Source organism: Elephas maximus, chromosome 23, assembly GCF_024166365.1.
Source record: "Elephas maximus indicus isolate mEleMax1 chromosome 23, mEleMax1 primary haplotype, whole genome shotgun sequence".
In the NCBI taxonomy this organism is placed as follows: domain Eukaryota; kingdom Metazoa; phylum Chordata; class Mammalia; order Proboscidea; family Elephantidae; genus Elephas; species Elephas maximus.
This window is the reverse complement of record NC_064841.1, coordinates 64,044,817-64,068,456: the sequence shown is the minus strand read 5'-3', so window position 1 is coordinate 64,068,456 and position 23,640 is coordinate 64,044,817. Positions and strand designations below refer to the sequence as shown.

Sequence of the window (23,640 nt, the reverse complement as noted above, 5' to 3'; positions counted from 1 at the left end):
ACCAACATCAGTCCGCAAGGGGATCCGACACACTAGCAAGGAGGGCAGGGAGCCGAAGTTCAAGCTGCTAGAGCTGGAGAGCTTGACCCTAGCTTGCTGGCTCCTACTTTGGCTGCGATGTGGCTGCCCAGCCTGTAACGGATCTCCCTGGACTCCCAGCTGCTGAGACAGCACTGTGCACCCCCAAAGCTTCCGAGCAGACTTAAACCTCTGGGGTCTGACAGTCCGAGTGGAGGGCTTTGTGAAGCACTGTGCACATGGGTGGCGTTGCTGTGAGGAGACGGGAAAGGACAGTGCTCCTTTCTGTGGAGATTCTACCTTTCACTCCTGAGCTGGGCAAAGTGCTCCAGGGACCGTTCCTTCCATCATTCAATTTGTTTCTTCTGCCCACACCTTCCTTCCCTGAAAGCAGCTCATGGACTAAAGGGTTTGTGTGGCAGGTGAGACCGCCATTCCATTTCTGTCCTCAAACCCTGAGAAAGGTGGCTTCTTTAGTGCAATCCAGGATGTGCATGCTTACAACTCTCCTGCACGAGCCTCATTTGAAAAAAGAAAGAATAATACAAAAGGGCAAAATGGCAATCGCTTGTGCTTTAACGCATTTATTATGGTGCTTGTGTTTTATCAGGTCAGATTTAATAGAAAGCAAAGACTACACAATGCTAGTTACAGCTGCATTTTTCAGTTTTACCACCCTACCTACCCAGGGACGGATTATCCAATAAGCAAGGTACGCAAGGGCTTATCGTGTTTATTGTAAGGCACGATTGCATCTGTAGGGCACGATTGCATCTGTTCTTCACCACATCTTTATCTATATAATACATATATTTTATATCTTTGATGTGGCGAAAACAGGTGACATTGTGCACTACAGATAAGTAAGTAAACACAATTAAGCTGGTGTGTAACTTGCTTACTGAAAGCCCATGCGTACCATGCTTACTGATTAATCTGCTTTTTTTTCTTAGTACCTACCTAACTAATGTTTCTACATCTATCTATCACCTATCTACCTACCTATCATTCTATCTATCACCTACCTACCTATCTATCATCTATGAAGCCCTGGTGGTGCAGTGGTGAAGCACTTGGCTGTTAACTGAAAGGCTGGTGGTTCGAACCCACCAACCACTCCATGGGAGAAAGATGCGGCAATCTGCTTCCATAAGGATTTACAGCCTTAGAAATCCTATGGGGCAGTTCTACTCTGTCCTATAGGGTCGCTACGAGTCTGAATTGACTTGACAGCTTGGGTTTGGTTTTTTGGTATCTATTTATCATCTATCTATCAAAATGGTGTAGGGGCAGTGTCTGACTTCTTCTAACTTCAGAAGGGGAAAGAAGAACCAAGGTCCCTCCCACAGCACTCACTGCTGGGTTCGATAACTCATTGTAATGGCCACACAGAACTCACAGACCATACTCATGACTGTGGGATTTATTAGGGAAGTAACAGCTACAGTTCAGGCGCAGGAACACTCAGGATACAGGTCTTCCATTAGGACAGCTTCTTCCCAGCCGTGCTCGCAGGGACGCCTCTCCCTGGCCCTCAGTCTCAGCCCAAAGGCACTCAGCTTTCTCTGTCTGTGGTTCGGGAGACAAGCTGACCTGCATGGGGTATGCCAGCGTCGAGCACATCCTCAGCCTGCCTTTCATGGTCCTAGTGGCCTGTGCTCTAAGCTTCTGTGGGCCAATGGGAATTATATAATGTTTTTTATATGAAAATTGTCTTGAAGCTGTGTAGGGCAGCCCGGGAAAATCCTCTGATAAGCAAGAAAAGGCACCAGTGCAGATCCTGCCTGCTCATTATAGTTGTGCTGCTTGCTGTGGTGGTGTGTTTCAGCCCATACCACCTCAACGTCACCCAGTTCATGGTGAGACAGCTGCTTCATCCCTCATCCTGCCCATAGCAGGACTTGTTCAAATTATCTCTTCAGGTCACGATGTCCTTCATGAATATGAACTGTTGTATGGACCCCATCATTTACTTCTTTGCTTCTAAAGGTTATAGGAAATGGCTCCTCAGCATTTTAAAACTCAGAGTGTCAGCACCTTCCTCTTCCTTTTCAGGAAAAGCTTCCTCAGAAATATCAAGTATCAACCAGACGGTAGGCTCTGTGCCCCTAGGGGAGAGCAAGACCTAATGCATCATTGGCTTTAAGACCATATCTAGGGAGGGAGCTGAGGTTTGGGGGCCTAAAGCTTATACAGTTGGGGGGTGGGCTCTTTAAGAAAAAGAATGCAAACTAACAAATGCAAAATTAGATACACTTTTTTTTCTTTTCCACAACGGATTTGTCACCAGAATACAGGTGCTAGTGAAAACCATGACAAAATCTAAGCCAAAATGGGAAAGGAAAAGATGCATATCAGCATCATTGTCGTTGGGCACACAGATTCAGGCAAGTCTACCACTACTGGTCACCTGATCTACAAATGCGGTGGGATCAACAAAAGAACCATCGAAAAATTTGAGAAGGAAGCTGCTGAGATGGGAAAGTACTCCTTCAAGTATGCCTGAGTCTTGGATAAACTGAAAGCTGAACAGGAGCGAGGCATCACCATTGATACCTCCCTGTGGAAATTTGAGACCAGCAAGTACTATGTGACCATCACTGATATCCCAGGACACAGAGACTTTATCAAAAAAACATGATCACGGGACCATCACAGGCTGACTGTGCTGTCCTGATTGTTGGTGAATTTGAAGCTGGCCTCCAAGAAGGAAACTCTGGTGGTGTAGTGGTTAAGTGCCATGGGTGCTAACCAAAAGATCAGAAGTTGACACCCATGAGGTGCTCCTTGGAGATTCTATGGGGCAGTTCTACTCTGACCTATATGGTCACTATGAGTCAGAATTGACTTGACAGCAATGAGTTGTTTTTTTTTTTTTTTTATCTCTAAAAATGGGCAGTCCCATGAACATGTCTTTCTGGCTTACATGCTGGGTATGAAACAACTGTTGGTGTTAACCAAATGGATTCCACTGAGCCACCCTACAACCAGAAGAGATAATGAGGAAATCATCAAGGAAGTCAGCACCTACATTAAGAAAATGGGCTACACCCCTAACGCATAGCATTTGTGCCAGTTTCTGGCTGGAATGGTGACAACATTCTGGAGCCAAATGCTAACATGCTTTGGTTCAAGAGATGGAAAGTCACCTGTAAGGATGGCAATGCCAGTGGGACCAGGCTGTGTGAAGCTCTGGATTGCATCCTACCACAAACCTGTCCAACTGACGAGCCTCTGCATTTGCCTCTCCAGGATGTCTACAAAATTGGTGGTACTGGTACTGTCCCTGTGGGCAGAGTGGAGACTGGTGTTCTCAAACAGGGCATGGTGGTCACCTTTCACCAGTTATCATCACCACTGAAGTAAAGTCTGTTGAAATGTGCCATGAAACTGAGCGAAGCACTGCCTGGGGACAATGTAGGCGTCAAAGTCAAGAATGACTCTGTTAACAATGTTCATTCTGGCAGTGTGGCTGGTGACAGCAAAAAAGACCCACCAATGGAAGCAGCTGGCTTCACTGCTCAGGTGATCATCCTGAACTACCCAGGCCAAATAAGTGTTGGCTATGCACCTGTGCTGGCTTGTCACACAGCTCACATTGCTTGCAAGTTTGCTCAGATCAAAGACAGGATTGATTGCCATTCTAGTAAGAAGCTGGAGGATGGCCCCAAATTCTTGAAGTCTGGTGACATGGTTCCTGGCAAGCCCATGTGTTATGGATTGAATCGTGTCCCCAGAAATGTGTATCTTCTCGGATAGGGCATGATTCTCAGTTTGTATGATTGGCCACCATTTTGTCATCTGATCTGATTTTCCTATGTATTGTAAATCCTACTTCTATGATATTAATAGGGGCCCTGGTGGCACAGTGGTTAAGAGCTTGGCTTGAGAACTCAGCTGTTTAGAACTCAGGGCTGCATGCCCAAACCAGTCTTGGGACTTGAAAAAAAAAAAAAAAACCAAATCCCCTAAGCCAGGAACTCAGGACTATCTGAGCCCAAACCCGTCTCACAGTTTAAAAAAATTGCCATGCACCCTAAGCCGGGAATTCAGGGCAGTCACTGCCCTTTTGCCTAGGCACTGGCATAAGGTATTCATGGACTTGTAACACCCTTCACCCCTGCCTAGACCTGTGTGGGCAGATTCAACACCACAGGCCCTCATTAGCATTAAACAACAGGGCATACACCTGAAGCCTATTTTCAAATGCAGCAGCCAAGAGGGAGTTGAAAATTCATGCCATTTGACACGGGGCTGCTGCGCATTAAGCAGGGACCGCACCTACCCACATCAGGGGCCTGAGGGCTGGCGGTATCACCCACCCCACCTAGCCACCCACAACAGGGGTCTAAGAATAAGTGGTTCCTCCCAGTCCCTACAGCCAACAGCATTGGGTACTCAAGGACCAGCTGCAAAACCCATTCCCCTATGCAGTCTAGGGGACAGGGACATGCACCCCACCCAGGCACTCAGGAGCAGTTGTCAGCCCCCTACCTTGCTCAACACACACCCCCCTACTGCAGCCAGATACCTGTGCATGCTCTGAACACCCCTGTGCAGCCCTGCCCGTATAGGACTGTAGGTGAGAGTGCACCACACGCTTGGTGATTGACAACCTGGACATTTGAGCCACATCCACACAAGAAAAGTGAACAGGCTCCTGGGCTCACACACCTAGTAGTTGCTCTAGCCACTGGTAACAGGACGTGAGAGCTTCAAAGAAGCCAATAACCAGAGTAGCTTACACACCCACCCTACTTGGGCATATCAAAACAAAACAAAGCAAAAAGCTAGGACAGAGTAAACAAACATACAATAAATAAATATAACTTATTGATGGCTCAGAGACAATAGCTAATATTAAATCTCATAAAGAAGCAGGTCGAGATGGCTCCAGCAAGTGACCAAAATAAAGAACCAGGAAACCTTCCAGGGGAAGAGAAGGTCTGAGAATTACCAGAGTTAGAATTCAAAAGATTAATATACAGAGCTCTTCAAGAAATCAGGAAGGAGATCAGGTAAAATTCAGACCAAGCCAAGGAACACACAGACAAAGCAATAGAGGAATTCAGGAAAACAATACAACAACAGAATGACAAATTTAATAGGCTGCTAGAAACCATAAAGAGACAGCAACTAGAAATCCAAAAGATTAACAATAAAATTTCAGAACTGGACAACTCAATAGAAGGCCATAGGAGCAGAATTGAGGCCATGAAAGTCAGAATTAGTAAGACTGAAGATAAATCCCTTGTCATCAATTTATATGAGGAAAAATCAGATAAAAGAATTTAAAAAAAATAAAGAAACTCTAAGAACTATGTGGGACACTATCAAGAGGAAAAACCTATGAGTGATTGGAGTACCAGAATAGAGGGGATAACAGAAAATACAGAGAGAATTGTTGAAGATCTGCTAGCAGAAAACTTCCCTGATATCATGAAAGATGAGAAGATATCTATCCAAGAAGCTCAACGAACCCCACACAAGGTAGATTCCAAAAGAAAGTCACCAAGACATATTATAATTAAACTTGCCAAAACCAAAGATAAAGAGAGAATCTTGAGAGTGGCTAGGGATAAACAAAAAGTCACCTACAAAGGAGAATCAATAAGACTAAGCTCTGAACACTCAGCAGAAACCATGCAGGCAAGAAAGCAATGGGATGACATATATAAAGCCTTGAAAGAAAAAACTGACAGCTGAGAATTGTATATCCAGCAAAACTGTCTCTCAAATATGATGATGAAATTAGGGCATTTCCAGATAAACAGAAGTTAAGGGAATTTGTAAAAAACAAACCAAAATTACAAGAAATATTAAAGGGAGTTCTTTGGTTAGAGAACCAATAATATCAGACAACAAACCAAGACTAGAACACAGACAGAACACCCAGATATCAACCCAGATAGGGAAGTTCCAAAAATAAGTCAAAGCTAAAAGACTGAAAATAGGGGAACAGAAACATCAATACGTAAACAATGACAACACTAAAACAAAAAAAAGCGAATAAATAGTGTAGTCATAGAACTTCCGTGTGGAGAGGAAGTTAAGGCTAATCAAGAAATAAAAGATTGGTTTAAACTTAGAAAAATAAAGGTAAATTTTAAGGTTAACAACAAAGGAAGCTAAAAAATCATTCATCAAAATAAAAAAGAAGAAAAACATAAAGACTCAGCAAACACGAAATCAACAATTAAGAAAAAGATGAAAAGAAAATACTTAAAGAAAAATGACTCAGCACAGAAAATTAAGTGGAACAAAGAAACTGTCAATGCCACCAAAAACAAAACAAAAGCATCAAAATGACAGCAATAAACTCATGCCTATCAATAATTACACTGATTGTAAATGGACTAAATATACCAATAAAGAGACAGGCAGTCACAGAGTGAATTAAAAAAGACAATCCATCTATATGTTGCCTACAAGAGACACACCTTAGACTCGAAGACACAAACAAACTCAAACCAAAAGAACAGGAAAAAAAAAAAATTTCAAGCAAACAACAACCAAAAAAGTGTAGGTGTGCCAATATTAATCTCTGACAAAAAGACTTTACAACAAAATGCACCACAAAGGATAAGGAAGGATACTATATAATGACTAAAGGGTCAATATACCAGGAGGGCATAACCATCAAAAACATATAGGCATTCAATGACAGGGCTCCAAAATACATAAAACAACCTCTAACAGCACTGAAAAGAGAGATAAACGGATTCGCAATAATAGAAGGAGACTTCAACACATTGCTTTCAGTGAAGGACAGAACATCTAGAAAGAAACTCAATAAAGACACAGAAGATTTAAATGCCACAATCAACTTGACCTCATAGACATATACAGAACACTCCAACCAACAGTAGCCAAGTATACATTCTTTTCCAATGTACATGGAACATTCTCCAGAATAGGCCATATTTTAGGCCACAAAGCAAATCTTAATAGAATTCAAAACATCAAAATATTACAAAGCATCTTTTCTGACCATGAAGCCATAAAAGTAGAAATCAGTAATAGAAACAGCAAGGAAAAAAAAAAAAAGTCAAATACATGGAAACTGAATAACACCTTGCTCAAAAACTACAGGGTTATAGAAGAAATCAAAGACAGAATAAAGAAATTCAGAGAATCAAATGAGAATGCAAACACATCTTACCAGAACCTTTGGGACATAGCAAAAGCAGTGTTTAGAGGTCAATTTACAGCAATAAAGGCACATATCCAAAAAGAAGAAAGGGGCAAAATCAAAACATTAACTCTACAACTAGAACAAATAGAAAGAGAGCAGTAAAAGAAGCCCTTGGGCACCAGAAGAAAGGAAATAATAAAGATTAGAGCAAAAATAAATGAAATAGAGAATAGAAAAACAATTGAAAGAGTTAAAAATACCAAATGTTGGTTCTTTGAAAAGATCAATGAACCACTGGCCAAATTGAAAAAAGAAAAACAGGAGATGAAGCAAATAACCCAAATAAGAAATGAGATGGGCAATATCAAAACAGACCCAACAAATATGAAAAGAATTATAACAGAATACTACGAAAAATTGTACCCTGACAAATTTCTGGAAGCATACTAGTTACCTAAACTAACACAAACTAAGGTAGAAAAACTAAATAAACCCATAACAAAAGGAGAGATTGAAGAGGTAATAAAAAAACCTCCCAACAACAACAACAACAAAACAAAGCCCTGGCCCTGACAGCTTCACTGGAGAATTCTACCAAACTTTCAAAGAAGAGTTAACACCTCTACTACAAAAGGTATTTCAGAGGATAGAAAAGAAAGGAATACTCCCAAACTTATCCCATGAAGCCGGCATAACCCTGATACCAAAACCAGGTAAAGACACCACAAAAAGATAAAATTACAGACCAATATCCCTCATGAACATAGACACAAAAATCCTCAACAAAATTCTAGCCAATAGAATTCAACAGCATATTCAAAAAAATAATTCATGATCAAGTGGGATTCATATTAGGTGTGCGAGGATGGTTTGACACTAGAAAAGCAATCAATGTAACCCATCATATAAATAAAACAAAAGATAAGAATCATATGATTTTATCAGTTGATGCAGAAAAGGCATTTGACAAAGTCCGACACCCACTCATGATAAAAACTCTCGGCAAGATAAGAATAGAAGGGAAATGTCTCAACATAATAAACACCATTTATACAAAGCCAACAGCCAACATCATTCTAAATGGAGAGATTCTGAAAGCATTCCCCCTGAGAATGAGAACCAGACAAGGATGCCCTTTATGACCACTCTTATTCAACATTGTGCTGGAGTTCCTAGCCAGAGCAATAAGGCAAGAAAAAGAAATAAAGGGTACCCAAATTGGTAAGGAAGAAGTAAAAGCATCTCTATTTGCAGATGACACAATCTTATACACAGAATCCACAAGAAAACTACTAGAGCTAATAGAAGATTTCAGCAAGTATCAGGATACAAGACAAACATACAAAAATCAGTTGGGTTCCTCTACTCCAACAAAGAGAATCAAAAAGGAGATCACCAAAACAATACCATTTACAATAGCCCCCAAGAAAATAAAGTACTTAGGAATAAACCTAACCAGAGACGTAAAAGACCTATACAAAAAAAAACTACAAGACACTACAGCAAGAAGCCAAAAGTGATCTACCAAATTCCTGATCCAAATTCCAATGACAGTTTTTAACGAGATGGAGAAACAAATCACCAACTTCATATGGAAAGGGAAGAGGCCCCAGATAAGTAAAGTATTACTGAAGAAGAAGAACAAAGCGGGAGGCCTCACGTTACCTGATTTTAGAACCTATTATATTATATATTATACCGCCATGGTAGCAGAACAGCCTGGTACTGGTACAACAACAGAGCCATAGACCGATGGAACAGACTTGAGAACCCAGGTGTAAATTCATCCACATAGGAGCAGCTGATATTTGACAAAGGCCCAAAGTTCATTAATTGGGGAAAAGACAGTCTATTCAACAAATGGTGCTGGCATAACTGGATATCCACCTGGAAAAAAATGAAGCAAGACCCATACCTCACACCGTGTACAAAAACTAACTCAAAATGGATCAAAGACCTAAATATAAAATCTAAAACGATAAAGATGGAATCAAAAATAGGGACAATGCAAGAGCCCTAATACATGGCATAAATAGTATACAAACCATAACTAGCAACGCACAAACACCAAAAAAGATACTGGGGAACTGGAAGCTCCTAAAAATCAAACACTTATGCTCATCAAAAGACTTCATTGAAAGAGTAAAAAGACTGGGAAAAAATCTTTGGCTATGACATATTCGATCAGGGTCTAATCTCTAAAATCTACAAGATACCACAAAACCTCAACAACAGAAAGACAGATAACCCAATTAAAAAGTGGGCAAAGGATATAAAGAGACACTTCACCAAAGAAGACATTCAGGCAGCTAACAGACACAAGAGGAAATTCTCATGATCATTAGCCATTAGAGAAATGGAAATCAAAACTACAATGAGATACCATCTCACCCCAACAAGGCTGGCACTAATCCAAAAAATACAAAATAATAAATGTTGGAGAGGTTGTGGAGAGACTGGAACACTTATGCACTGTTGGTGGGAATGTAAAGTGGTACAACCACTTTGGAAAACGATTTGGTGCTTCCTTACAAAGCTAGAAATAGAAGTACCATACATCCAGCAATCCCACTCCTTGAAAAGTAGTCTAGAGAAATAAGAGCAGTCACACGAATAGACATATGCACACCCATGTTCACTGCAGCATTGTTCACAATAGCAAAAGGATGGAAACAACCTAGGTGCCCATTAACAGACAAATGGATAAACAAGTTATGGTACATACACACAATGGAATACTATGAAATGATAAAGAACAGTGATGAATCTGTGAAACATCTCACAACATGGATAAATCTGGAAGTATAATTAGTCAGTCACAAAAGGACAAATATTGTATGAGACCATTATTATTAGAACAGAAAAAAAGCATTCTTCGATGGTTATGAGGGTAGGCAGGGAGGAAGAGGGGAATCTACTAAAACCAGACAAGGATCGTCTTCAGTGAAGGGAAAGACAACACACAATATAGGGGAAGTCAGCACAACTGGACCAAAGCAAAAGCTAAGAAGTTTTCTGAACACATTCAAACACTTTGAGGGACACAGCAGCTGGGGCTGGGGTCTGGAGACCATGGTTTCCGGGAACATCTAGGTCAATTGGGATAACAAATTTTATTAAGAAAATGTTCTGCATCCCACTTTGGTGAGTGGTGTCTGGGGTCATAAAAGCGTTCAAGAGGCCATCTAAGAGGCATCAATTGGTCCCAACTCACTTGGAGCAAAGGAAGATGAACATCAAAGACACAAGGAAAATATTAGCCCAAGAGACTAAAGGTCTACATAAACCAGAGACTCTACCAGCCTGAGACAAGAAGAGCTAGATGGTGCCTGGCTACTGTCAATGACTGCCCTGACAGATAACACAACAGAGAGTCTCAGACAGAGTGGGAGAAAAGTGTGAGGCAGAGCTCAAATTCCTGTAAAAAGACCAGACTTAATGGTCTGACAGAGACTAGAGGAACCCCTGAAACTATAACCCTCAGATGCCCTGTTAACCCAGAACTAAAACCATTCCTGAAGTCCATTCTTTAGACAAAGATTAGACAGGACAATAAACCAAAAAATAATAGTTCAATCAGATACAGGAGACCAAATGGGCTCCTCCTGTCCAGAGGCAGGATGAGAAGGCAGGAAGGGACAGGAACTGACTGAACAGACACAGGGAACAGGTGGAGTGTGCTGTCACATTGTGGGGATTGCAACTAATGTCACAAAACAATACGTGTATAAATTTTTGTAGATAAATCATCTTGAGCTATAAACTTTCACCTAAAGGACAATTAAAAAAAAAAAGAACTCAGCTCCTAACCAAAAGGTCAGCATTTTGAATCCACCAGCCACTCCTTGGAAACTTTACGGGGCAGCTCTACTCTGTCCTATAGGGTCGCTATGAGTTGAAATCAACTTGACAGCAACAGGCTTGGTTTTGGTTAATGATTTTAATGAGGCAGGATTAGATGAAGTTGTGTTAATGAGGCAAGACTCAATCTACAAGATTAGGTTTTTTTTGAGTCAATCTCTTTTGAGATATAAAAGAGAGAAGTGAGCAGAGAGATGAGAGGACCTCAGACCACCAAGAAAGTAGGGCAGAGCAGAGCGTGTCCTTTGGACCTGGCGTCCCTGCACTGAGAAGCTCCTAGACCAGGGGAAGATTGATGACAAGTACCTTCTCCTAGAGCAGACAGAGACAGAATGCCTTCCCCTGGAGCTAACGCCCTGAATTTGGATTTCTAGCCTACTAGACTGTGAGAGAATAAATTTCCGTTTGTTAAAGCCATCCACTTGTGGTATTTTTGTCATAGCAGCACTACATAACTAAGACACTGTGTGTGTTGAGAGATTCTCTGACTATCCCTCTCTGGGTCATTTGTTGTTCATGATATGAGACAGACAGTTGCTGTATGTGTCATCAAGGCAGTGGACAAAAAGGCGGCTGGAACTGACAAGATCAGCAAGTTGGCTCAGCAAGCTCGGAAGGCTAAATTAACCTTATCCATAACATCTGCCACCCTAGGCTTACTCAGTGGTGGAAGAAGGCTCTCAGGACTGTTTGTCTTAATTGGCCATTTAAGTTTAGTAGTAAAAGACTGGTTAATGATAACAACGCGTTATAAAACCTTCAGAAGGAAAGGAATGTGCTGTGGACCATTTGGTTTTTTTGTGTGTGTGGCAGGTTTAAGTTATTAGTTTTTAAAATCAGTACTTTTTAAACGGAAATAACTTTTTAAATAGAAACAAACATCCGTCAGAGAATTTTGAAGCTCATTAAAACAAAGTTTAAGAGTAAGAAAAAAAATTATATACAGGGTCTTAGAAGGGGCTGTGTAGGGAGGAACCCTGAAACTTGAACTTCATTAGCTTCAAGATAAATCCACTTCTAATATGTCGTAACTCGTAACATCAAAACTCCTTGACCTCTGAAGGCTGTACGTGGCATTTCTTCTAGAAAAAGGGTATTTTCACTGTAAATGCAACTAAGACCAAAAGAATGACTAGCTGAGTACTAGATGACCAATTTAGAGTGTGTTTCAACTTGGGGAAATGAACCGTTGTGAAGGGCAAAAATGTCACTCACCACCAAAACAAACAAGCAAACAAATCATTTCTAAATGCTTACAATGAACATTTACTAACATACCGAGGTTTTTCTGGAAAAGTCAAAAAGCACAGGGAGGCTACACTCTGGATGCCTGTGGAGATGGGCAGGGGCTGGGACTTTGCGTTCGTTTTTATTTAGTTGGAATTTTGTACAACCAGAAAGTATTCACATATTACTTCCATAATTGGGGAAAATGTTAGAGAGAATAAAAGGCAAAAAACCAGAAGGCATTTTTTGGTTTGTTCTCTGTGTGTAAGAGAGGGCTGACAACCACGTAAGTGATGTATCCATTAGATAGAAAGAGACCATTTGTTGAAACTTCTGGAGTTTAAAACAATGTATGGAGCATTTCAACTTGAGCGATTTCGCATTTTGTAAAGTAAAACTCTTGCCTCCCTGCAAAAGGGCAAGGAGCACCATGGCCAGCGTTGCTGTCTGTCTCAACCACTGGTCCCCCAACCCGCCCTGTTCATTTCCACAGTGACCTTTGCCCTCTCCTAGACAGCCCCTCGCTCTACCCAACCCTCAAGGTCCATACGATCTTCCCAAGTTCTGTTCCACAACGACCCCCTTCCTGTCCCGGAGACCTGCATTTGCGTCTCACAATTTCTGAACACATTTTGGGCACTTGATCCTCTTCACCATGGAGCTTCACACTGTCCTCTCTTGAGGGAAAAGTCTCATCTTAACAAGTAGACTGCAGGTCCCCGAGGGGATCGGCTGTGGTTGAGACCTTCTCTTGATGCTGTTCCGTGGCCAGGCCGGTTGTTTCATTTAACCACAGCTGGGTGTGCTGTCGGGTTGATTCTGACTCATGGCGCCCCCATGTGTGTCAGAGTAGAACTGTGCTCCGTATGGTTTTCAATGGCTGATTTTTAAGAAATAGATCACCAGGCCTTTCTTCCTATGCTCCTCTGAGTGGGCTTGAACCTCAAGGTCAGCAGGTGAACGCTTTAACCATTTGCACCACCTAGGGACTCCAGCAGGTAGTTGGTGCTCAATATGCTCTTATTGCTTTGAAATCAATAAGAATCATTTCTTTCATGAAGTCTGATGTGTTGCCCCTTCTGAGGAATACCTAGGAGCTTACGCTCAAGTTCTCACCACATCTCCTCCACTCCTGCCCCTGGTCTCTGGCTCCTTCGGGCTCCAAAGGAGGGAGAACACCCTGCTTCAGAGTCACCTACAGACACATGGGTTTGGGTCCCTGTGGCCAGGCGGGTTCCAGCATTTGAATGTCAGCCCTGAGGATGTGATGCCCCGCGTTCACATGGAGGCTCTTCTGGCCTGGAGAAGGAGGGGTCGAAGGCTCAGAGAATTTGAATTCTCTTCTCCGGGCCCTGTGAATGTATGCGAGGACCTCAGAGGTAACTGAAAGGTCATCTCTGCATCCTATTTTGGCCATGCTGAGTAAATCTTATAGGTGCCCATCAGTTTTTTTCCACACCCAGCTGTGGTTAAACGCAAAGCTCACAGTCTTAATAGGGCTGCTGTAACAAAGTACCACAAACTTGGTGGATTGAAACAACAGATGTGTATTCTTTCACAGTTCTAGAGGCCACAGGTCTGAAATTAAGATGTCGGCAGGGCTGCGAGGGCTCTAGGAGAGAATCCTTCTCTGCCTCTTCCAGCTTCTGGTGCCTCCTAGCGTTCCTTGTCTTGTGGCTGCATCATTCCAATCTGTATGTCTGCCTTCACATGGCTGTCTCCTTTGAGTCTCTTCTTACACAGATACTTGTCATTGGATTTAAGGTCCTGAGACTCTTAATTACAACTGCAAAGACCCTTTTTCCAAATAAAGTCACTGTGATGATTAATTTTATGTGTCAACTTAGCTAGGCTATGGTTCCCGTTTGTTTGGCAAAACACTAGTTTAGTTGTTATCATGGTGTAATTACATATGACTATATCAGTTGGTTTTAGGTAAAGCACATTACTGCCCATATCCATCCATCCATCCATCCATCCATCCATCCATCCATCCATCCATCCATCCATCCATCCATCCATCCATCCATCCATCCACCCACCCATCCACCTTCCTACCTACCTGTCTATCATCATGGGTTCTGTTTCACTAGAGAATCCTAAGACAGTCACGGTCATAGGTTCCAGGTGGACATATGTTTACACTAACTGAGCACTTACCAAAAGGCACGAAGATTGCAAGGAGGGAGCCTCAGTGCCAGCAGTGCAATGAGGAGGGATGAACCAGAGGCTGCGTTCATTACCAGGAGGGCTTCATTCCTTGGAGAGGAGCTAGACAAGCATGACTGCAAAGACAGTATGACTCTGGAGGTTAAAACTTCTAGACCATCATTTCCAGGTTTGCCATAACCAGCTACCCTACCCACCTAGCTTCTTAGCTCAAAAGCTGCCTTGGGGCTGGTTTGTTATGAGAATGTGGAAGCAGGAAGGAGGAAGTCATATCCGGAGAGCATTTGGAAACCAAACAGGATCAGGAAAGAGGAACAAGATCATGAGGTCTGACAGGAAAAGGCAACAATGGGCGGGAAGAGAGAGGAGGCCGGGGAGCACATTTTGGTTGCAGCGCTGGCCACTTACCGATGGGTTGGCTTTATTTTCATATAAGGTGATGGTTGGTATGATTTCCCTTGAAAGTCATCTGAGTTCTGGGGGCTTGAACTAGCCAGGGATGCTTCAAGGCTGAGCCCTGAGTGTGGAATCCTGAACTGGGCATCAGCAGGGAGAAGTGTCTTGCCCACACACATCTGCGTCTCGTTTTCCTCATCTGTAAAATAGAGACTACAAGCGCTCAACTATAGGGTGACTACGAGTCGGAATCGACTCGACGGCAACAGGTTTGGCTTTGGTTTGATACTAGCCAAAATGTTGGCAGTTCAAACCCTCCCAGAGGCCCCTCGGAAGACAGGTCTGGGGACTTGCTTTTGAAAGGTCGCAGCTGTGAAACCCTATGGAGCAGTTCTACTCTGCTCACATGGGATCACCATGAGACGGAATCAACTTGCCAGTAGCTAACTACAACACATATGGTTATTGTAGGGCTTATATAAAGTAAAATATGTGTAAATAACCATTTAAAAATAAAACTGATTGTGGCCGTTGATGTTTTATAAGAGGCTGGCATAGCTCATATCAGTGGGGATATAAAAAGAAAAAAACCCATTGCCATCTAGTTGGATCCAACTCATAGTGACCATATAGGACAGAGTAGAACTGCCCCATAGAGTTTCCAAGGAGCGGCTGGTGGACTGGAAATGCCGACCAAGACGTTAGCAGCCGAGCACTTAACCACTGCACCACTAGGACTCCCTAGTGGGGATATACAAAACAACAGCAAACCCGTTGCTGTTGAGTCAATTCCAACTCACGCTCTAAGGTCCCAATAGGGAGCCCTGGTGGTACAGTGGTTAAAGCGCTCAGCAGTTAGCCAAAAGCTCAGTGGTTCGAACCCATCAGCTGCTCCACGGGAGAAAGATGTGGCAGTCTGCTTCCATAAAGATTACAGCCTTGGAAACACTATGGAGACAGTTAGACTCTGTCCTATAGGGCTGCTATGGGTCAGCATCGACTTGACAGCAGTGGGTTTAAGGTCTCAATACCCAGGCCACATCCCAGGGCCTGGATCAGAGGTTTCAAAGTGTAGTACCAGAGTAGCACGAACATCCCCTGAGTAACTTGTTAGAAATGCAGATTCTTGGGTCCCATTCAGACCTGCTGAATCTGCAGCTATGGGGGTGGGGCCGAGTATCTGTACTTCAACAAGCCCAGCAGGCAATTCTGTTGCGCACCCAGGTTTTAAAACCACTGGCTAAGATGAATTTAATCAGAGTTTCTATGAGTGGGACTCAGGTATATATACATATATTTTTAAAATTTTATTGTGCTTTAGGTAAAAGTTTACAGCCCAAATTAGTTCCTCATTCAAAAATTTATACACAAATTGTTTTGTAACATTGGTTACAGTCCCTGCAATATGTCAGCACTCTTTCCCTTTCCATCCTGAGTTCCCTGTTTCCACTCATCCAGTTTGCCTGTCCCTTCCTGCCTTCTCGTCTTTGCTTTCGGGCAGGTGTTGCCGATTTGGTCTCGTATGCTTGATTGAACTAAGAAGCACGTTCCTCGTGCATGTTATTGTCTAACCTTTGGCTGAAAGATGGCCTTCGGGAGTGGCTTCAGTTCTGAGTTAACCGGTGTCTGGGGGCCATAGTCTTGGGAGCTCCTGCAGTCTCTGTCAGACCAGTGAATTTAAATTTTGCTCTACGTTTTTCTCCTGCTCTGTCTGAGACCCTCTATTGTGATCCCTGCCAGAGTAGTGGGTGGTGGTAGCCAGGCACCATCCAGTTCTTCTGGGCTCAGGCTGGTGGAGGCTCTGGTTCGTGTGGTCCATTAGTCCTTTGGATGAATACTTTCCTTGTGTCTTTTGTTTTCTTCATTCTCCTTTGCTCCGGACAGGATGGGGCCAACAGATGTATCTTTGATGGCCATTTGCAAGCTTTTAAGATCCCAGAGGCTACTCAGCCGATGTAGGATGTACGACATATTCTTAATCAACTATGTTACGCCAATTGACCCAGATGTCCCCTGAGACTATGGTCCTCAGCCCTCAGGCTCAGTAACTCCATTCCTCAAGATGTTTGAATGTGTCTAGGAAGCTCCTTTGACTTTGCTTTGGTCAAGTTGTGCTGACTTCCCCTATATTGTATGTTGTCTCAAAGTTTACCAAAGTTAACTTGTCCACTGTTTAGTTATGATTTTCCTGCCCCACCCCTCTCTTCCCTTGTCACCATCAAAGATTGTTTTTTTCAGTGTGTAAACCTTTTCTTGGTTTTTTTCTAATAGTGGCCTCATACAGTATTTGTCCTTTTGTTATTGACTTATTTCACTCAGCATAATGTCCTCCGGGTTCATCCATGTTGTGCGATGTTTTGTGGATTCATCATTGTTCTTTAGCATTGCAAAGTTTTCCATTGTGTGTATGTACCATGATTTGTTTATCCATTCATCTGTTAATGGACATTTATGTTGTTTCCATCTTATTTGTTATTGTGAATAATGCTGCAATGAACATGGGTGTGCATATATCTATTTGTGTGATGGCTCTTATTTCTCTAGGATATATGCCTAGGAGTGGGATTGCTAGATGGAGTATGGTATTTCTATTTCTAGCTTTTTAAGGAAGCGCCATATCATCTTCCATAGTGGTTGTACCATGTTACATTCCTATCAGCAGTGCATAAGAGTTCCAATATCCCTGCAGCTTCTCCAACATTTGTTATTTTGTTTTTTTGATTAGTGCCAGTGATGTCGGCATGAGATGGTATCTTCTTGCAGTTTTGACTTGCACTTCTTTAATGGCTAATGATCTGAGCATTTCCTCATGAGTCTGTTAGCCGCTTGAATGTCTTCTTTTGTCTGTTCGTATCCTTTGCCCATTTTTTAATTGGGTTTATTTGTCTTTTTGTTGTTGAGGTGTTGAAGTATTCTATGAACTTTAGAGATTAGATCCTTTTTGGATATGTTATAGGCAATTTTTTTCCCCCAGTCTCTAGTTTTTTTCACTCTTTTGGTGAAGTCTTTTGATGAGCATATGTGCTTGATTTTTAGGAGCTCCCAGTTATCTAGTTTATCTTCTGGCATTTGTGCATTGTTAGTTATGGTTTGTATTTATGCCATGTGTTCAGGCCCCTGGTGTTGTCCCTATTTTTTCTTCCATGTGTCTTTACCATTTTAGATTTTATATTTAGGTCTTGGATCCATTTTGAGTTAGCTTTTGTGTGTGTGGTGTGAGGCATGGGTCCTGTTTTGTTTTTTCACAGATAGACATCCAATTTTTGCAGCGCCATTTGTTAAAAAGTGTCTTTTCCCTCAGATACATGGTTTTGTTTTTTAATTTTATTGTGATAAAATACACATGACAATGTTTTCCATTTTACCGTTTTTGAGTGTACAGTTCAGTGTCATAAATTACACTCACCATGTTGTGCTATCATCACCACTATCCATTTCCAAAAGTTTTACATCACCCCAAACAGAAACTCAGTACCCCTTCAACAATAACTCCCATCTCCCCCTCCCCCTGGCAACCTCTGATAGACTTTTGCCTCTAAGCAGGTGCATGTGTTTTTTAAAGCTGCTCGCATGGTTCCAAAGGGCAGCTAAGGTTGAGAAACACTGCCTTACAGAGAAAGAGTGAGATCCTTGTAGTCCTCATAGAGCCTTCTAGGGAATCCCGGGATTTGCAAATGGCAGGGCTGAAGCTGAGTTGGAGCTTAGGGGCTAGGAGTGGGGAGCTAAATTTCTTGGCATTAAACGGAAGGATTTTGGAGGAGTCACTGGGGAGCAGAGAGAGAGGAGAAAGAAGGGGGCCAATGAGTTGGTGGGAGTCTGGAACCCAGGTGGTAGAAATGGTGAAGGGGCTTTTCAAAGATAATTTTCTCCTAAATGTGATGACTATGTGACCTCCGACTGTTATCCCACATCTTCAGCCTAAGTCTGCAGTACCAAGGATGAACTGAGTAAACGGGTCTTATGGGGACTAAGGATTGAGCCTAGTGCCTGGGTGTCATGGCAGGATGGGAGAGAACAGCACTGAGTACGAACCTGGCCCTGGGTATGCTCTGGGGCTGCGGCTGTGGCTGAGGAGCCCAGTCAGACCACAACTAAAGCCCAGTTGTCCAGCAGTGGACTCCTACACATGGTGACCCCATGTGTGCCAGCGTAGAACTGTGCTCCATAGGGTTTTCAATAGCTGGTTTTCAGCAGGGTTTCTTCTGAGGCACCTCTGGGTGAGGTCAAACCTCCAGCTTTTCAGTTAGCAGCCCAGCACGTGTGTTAACCATTTGCTCCACCAGGGACTCCAGTCAGATGGCAGGAGTCTCCAAGTCTATTTGGATGAACTTCAAGGGTTATTTGAATAGACTGGGAAGGAAGGAAAGCAGGACCTGAGCGAAGCTCTGTGTTTTTTTGTTTGATTTGTTTTCTTGACCTTGGGCAGGCAGAAGGGCTTCAGCTTCGGCTGCTGGGAGGAACAGGAGTGAGACAGGAAAGGTGAGGGTGGGCTGAGAGAGGGGAAGGAGAGCGGCCGTGATCATGGAGCTGTGCGGACTCACACGACCGGTAGAGGCGCTGTTCTGCTGCTCCACAGCCCTACCGCCCCCGTCAGTTCACGCGCATCCTTGCAGTTGTTTCGCAGCGAGATCCGGTGTGGTCCAGGCAGGAAAGGAGAGCACAGGAAGTGACATGCTGACACCTGCTCCTAGTTCCTCCCTTGCAGGTTGGGCAGGTTTGTTCAAAGACAAATTTGAATTTTCTCCTGAATGAGGTGGCTCTATGACCTCCCCTTGTTACCCCACACCTTCAGCCTAAGGCTGCAGCACCGAGAGATGGGCTGAGTGCATGGGGCCTTATGGAGACGAAGGACAAGGGGTGTGCCTGATGCCTCTCTGGCATGGAAGGGAATAGCACTGAGCAGGCACCTTTGCCGCATAGAGCGAGTTAGGGCACCCCCTCTAACTGCCGTGCCCTTGCTCTCAGTCAGCAGGCACACAGGATCAGGGAGGGGTGGGGAGGGGGATGTGGAGGCAACCACACCCCCAGCATCAGTGGTTTCTGGGGCTCTTGTCTCCAAAGGCTCAGGCGACTGGATACCCCTTTAGCTTGCCGGAATCTGGCCGGATTTACAGAGATCAATCAGCCTGGCCGCTAGCTCCCGGAATGCAATTTATGGGCTTGCCACGACACACCTGGCTGTCAGAAATCTGGTAATCTGACAAATATCAGAACACATGCCACTCAAACCTGAACCAGATTTAAACACTCTCCATCTGGGTTCTCATCAGTGCTTCCACCAGAGACGTGGTGGCTTCTCATCTTGATACTCTGCCTCCCACCCTCGAGTGCTGAGATAAGGGGGTGAGATCAGCCGTCCCTGCCCCAACTGCCGACAGGAAGGAGATGCGGCCTCAGAGGGAGATCTGAGGGGCAACAGAGCCCACCAGGACCTCCCACTAGTTTCTCCTACTACGTGCTCCATTTTGCGGTGGTTTTACACGGAGATGTTGGTGCTGCTGGTGATGCTGGCTCTACTACTCACTGAACGCTTTAGGTTTTCCAGGCTGTGGTGGAGCCCTGGTGGTGCAGTGATTAAGAGCTCGGCTGCTAACCAAAAGGTTATCAGTTCGAATCCACAAGCCACTCCTTGGAAACCCTATGGGGCAGTTCTACTCTGTCTTATAGGGTCTGACTATGAGTCAGAATCGATTAGACAGCAACTTTTTTTTTTCTTTTAAAACGGGCGCTAAGCCATTCACGTGAATGATCTTTTTACATTTTCCATGATAATGTCACTTAGGTACAGTTATTTTCTGCATTCACCAGGTTAGGAAACTGAGCCCCTGAGATCACACGTCCATGGCCTGCGAAAGTTCTGGATTTCAAGTTAGCCACGTGGGAGCAAGACCCACGCTCATGAAAATGTCAGTGTGACCCATGAGTCCGCACATCCTCCCCACGTTTCCAGGTAACTAGTATTGGGACATTTATCATTCTAGGCATGTGTATTAGTTTCCCAGGGGTACTGTAGCAAATTACTGCACACTTGTGGCTTACATCTATGGGAATGTATTGGCTCACAGTCCTGGAGGTTAGAAGTCTGAAATCAAGGTGTCAGCAGGGCCGTGCTCCCTCTGAAGGCTTGAGGAGATAACCCTTCTTGGCCTCTTTCAGCTTCTGGTGGCTCCTGGCATTCCTTGGCTTGTGGACACATCTCTCTAATCTCCATTTGCACATCACCTTCTCTTCCCTGTGTTTGTGTCTTAAATCTCCCTTTGCCTCTCTTAAAAGGGCCCCAGTAATTGAGTTTAGGGTTCATACTAATCCAGGACGATCTCACCTGGAGATCCTTAACTTAATTACATCTGCAAAGACCTATTTTCCAAATAAGATAAAAATTCATAGGTTCCAGGAATTATGACTTGGACATATCTTTTAGGGGGCCACCATTCAACCCATTATGGCGTGCCTTCGAATAGTGCTTCACAAACTTTACTGTGTACACAAGTCACCTGGGGACTCAGCAGGTCTGGGCTGGGGCTTGAGATTTCTGCATGGTGAACAAGCTCCCAAGGTGACGCTGCTGGTGCGATCCACCGACCACACTTTGAGTAGTAAGACTTCAGATGATAAAAAATTCAGAACAGGTGTGGCTTGTTTCCTTACTTGCTCTATTATCCCATTAAGTCACTGGTTCTCAACTTTGGTTGCATGCTGCAATCATTTGGGGAAGTTAAAAAAAACACTGATGACTGGGTCCCATCCCCAGAGATTTTGACTTAATTCATCTGTGGTATGGCCTGGGCATTGGAATTTTTAAAAGGTCCCCAGTGATTCTGATGGGCGGCCAATTTTGAGCACCACAGCATGAAAGAGAAGGAGAGATTAAAGACATTTTGAAGGTGAAATCAGGAGGGGAGGCCTGCCTGTGTTTTTTAGGGAAAATAAAGTTTGGGGGACGATGTCAAGGTTCAAAGTATATGAAAATGTGGACAGCAATAGGAATGATTGGTGGGGAACTGGGTTTGGGGAGAATGTGAGTTTGATTTTGGTAAACGGTGGGGGAAGGTATTAAAATCAATGAAGATAGCAATATGGTGTAGGAACAGTGAGGTTTCCTTCACTCACCTTAAACATTCTATCAACCCAAATAACCAAAGTTAATGAGCTGATCACACACTTGTTTGGAAAATTATTTTTAGTTAAAATACTGTGTTTCATTTGCAGATTATGGCAACCTGATCCAAAAATGGGATTGTCACCGAGTAACTGACACCAGCCAATCATTTGTGAAAAATCATGTATTAGTTATGGTGACAGGGCACCCAGCTTCCTGGATGTGTGTGACCCAGCAGTGGATATCTGTAAAACTCTTCCCGTATCTGCACCAGTATCTCTGTGAATGATGAGAACATACTCAAAGACACACTTGGCTCTCAGAAACTCAATTACTGGAAAGAACTTAAGAGTTGTTGTGGGCCACAAATCATGGGTGCCAGAAGTGTAAATTATTTCTTAATAAATTTCTAACAATGTCTAATTTTCTATTGTTTACTTCATTTGGTGATAACTCAACCAAATCTCCATTTCAAGCTTTTGTTCCTTCTCATGGCAGAAAACGGTTAATTTTGGCTAAACTCAGTCATTTCAGCTGTAAAGCTTCCATTCATTTTATTATTGTACTTTAGATGAAGGTTTACAGAACAAACTAGCTTCTCATTAAATAATTACTACACATGTTATTTTGTGACATTGGTTACCAACTCCACAACATGTCAACCCTCTCCATTCTCGACCTTGGGTTCCCAATCACTAGGTTTCCTGTCCCCTTCTGCCTTCTGGTCCTTGCCCCTGGGCTGGTTTGCCCCTTTAGTCTCATTTTGTTTCACGGGCCTGTCTAATCTTTGGCTGAAGGGTGAACCTCAGGAGTAACTTTATTACTGAGCTAAAAGAGTGTCCAGGGGCCAGCTTTTAGGGTTTCTCCAGTCTCTGTCAGGCCGGTAAGTCTGGTCTTTTTTTGTGAGTTAGAATTTTGTTCTACATTTTTCTCCAGCTTTGTCTAGGACCCTCCATTGTGATCTCTGTCAGAGTAGTCAGTGGTGGTAGCTGGGCACCATCTAATTGTGCTGGATTCAGTCTGGTAGAGGCTGTGGTAGTTGTGTCCCATTAGTCCTTTGGACTAATCTTTCCTTTTTGTCTTTGATTTTTCTTCATTCTCACTTACTCTTGTTGGGGTGAGTCCAGTGGAGTATCTTAGATGGCTGCACACAAGCTTTTAAGACCCCAGACACTACTCACCAAAGTAGAATGTAGAACATTTTCGTTATAAACTATGTTACTCCAGTTGAGCTAGATGTTCCCGGGACCATGGTATAAACCTTCTATTCAGATGCTCCGCTCTCCTCTCTTTTCCCTGGGGGCATGTAAGTTGTTGGTGGGCACTTATATTGCATCATGTCACCGTTTGCTGGAATGTCCATGCTGCCAGCTAGCTCCCAACAGGAAGGTCTCTGGGTCTCTCTGACTCTGAAGTCCCCTGCCACCATCTGGTCAGCCATTTCCATGCCACACTGCACAGGAAACTCATACGTAGCTGCCACCCTGAGGCCTTTATACAGGAACTGAGGCACATGCTTTTCTTTCTTCTTGAATCTCCCAGTTTAACAGGGGCTTATAATTCTCCTTCACCCTTTGAACTGTCACTGGGAAAGAATGTTTCAGGTCCTGGGTCCCTTCTTAGAGATCCTTGCCAGCATCTGTCTTGCCCACCCATTTCTGAACACATCTAATTCCTCATTCCAGACACTCTCTGCTGAGTTCCATCCAATCCTTGACCCCTCCCCAGCTCTAAG

General features: G+C 43.4%; 1 long non-coding RNA gene and 1 pseudogene across 1 annotated transcript; both read left to right on the top strand.

Annotated features, from left to right (window-relative positions):
• The first annotated feature begins 2,340 nt into the window (after positions 1 to 2,340).
• Positions 2,341 to 19,943, top strand: LOC126066391 (elongation factor 1-alpha 1-like; annotated as a pseudogene).
• Positions 19,944 to 20,084: 141 nt separating this feature from the next.
• On the top strand, positions 20,085 to 22,313 carry LOC126066338 (uncharacterized). Its single transcript, XR_007515066.1, has 3 exons — positions 20,085 to 20,149; positions 20,615 to 20,756; positions 22,016 to 22,313. It is a non-coding gene; the product is annotated as an uncharacterized LOC126066338 (long non-coding RNA).
• Positions 22,314 to 23,640: the final 1,327 nt, after the last annotated feature.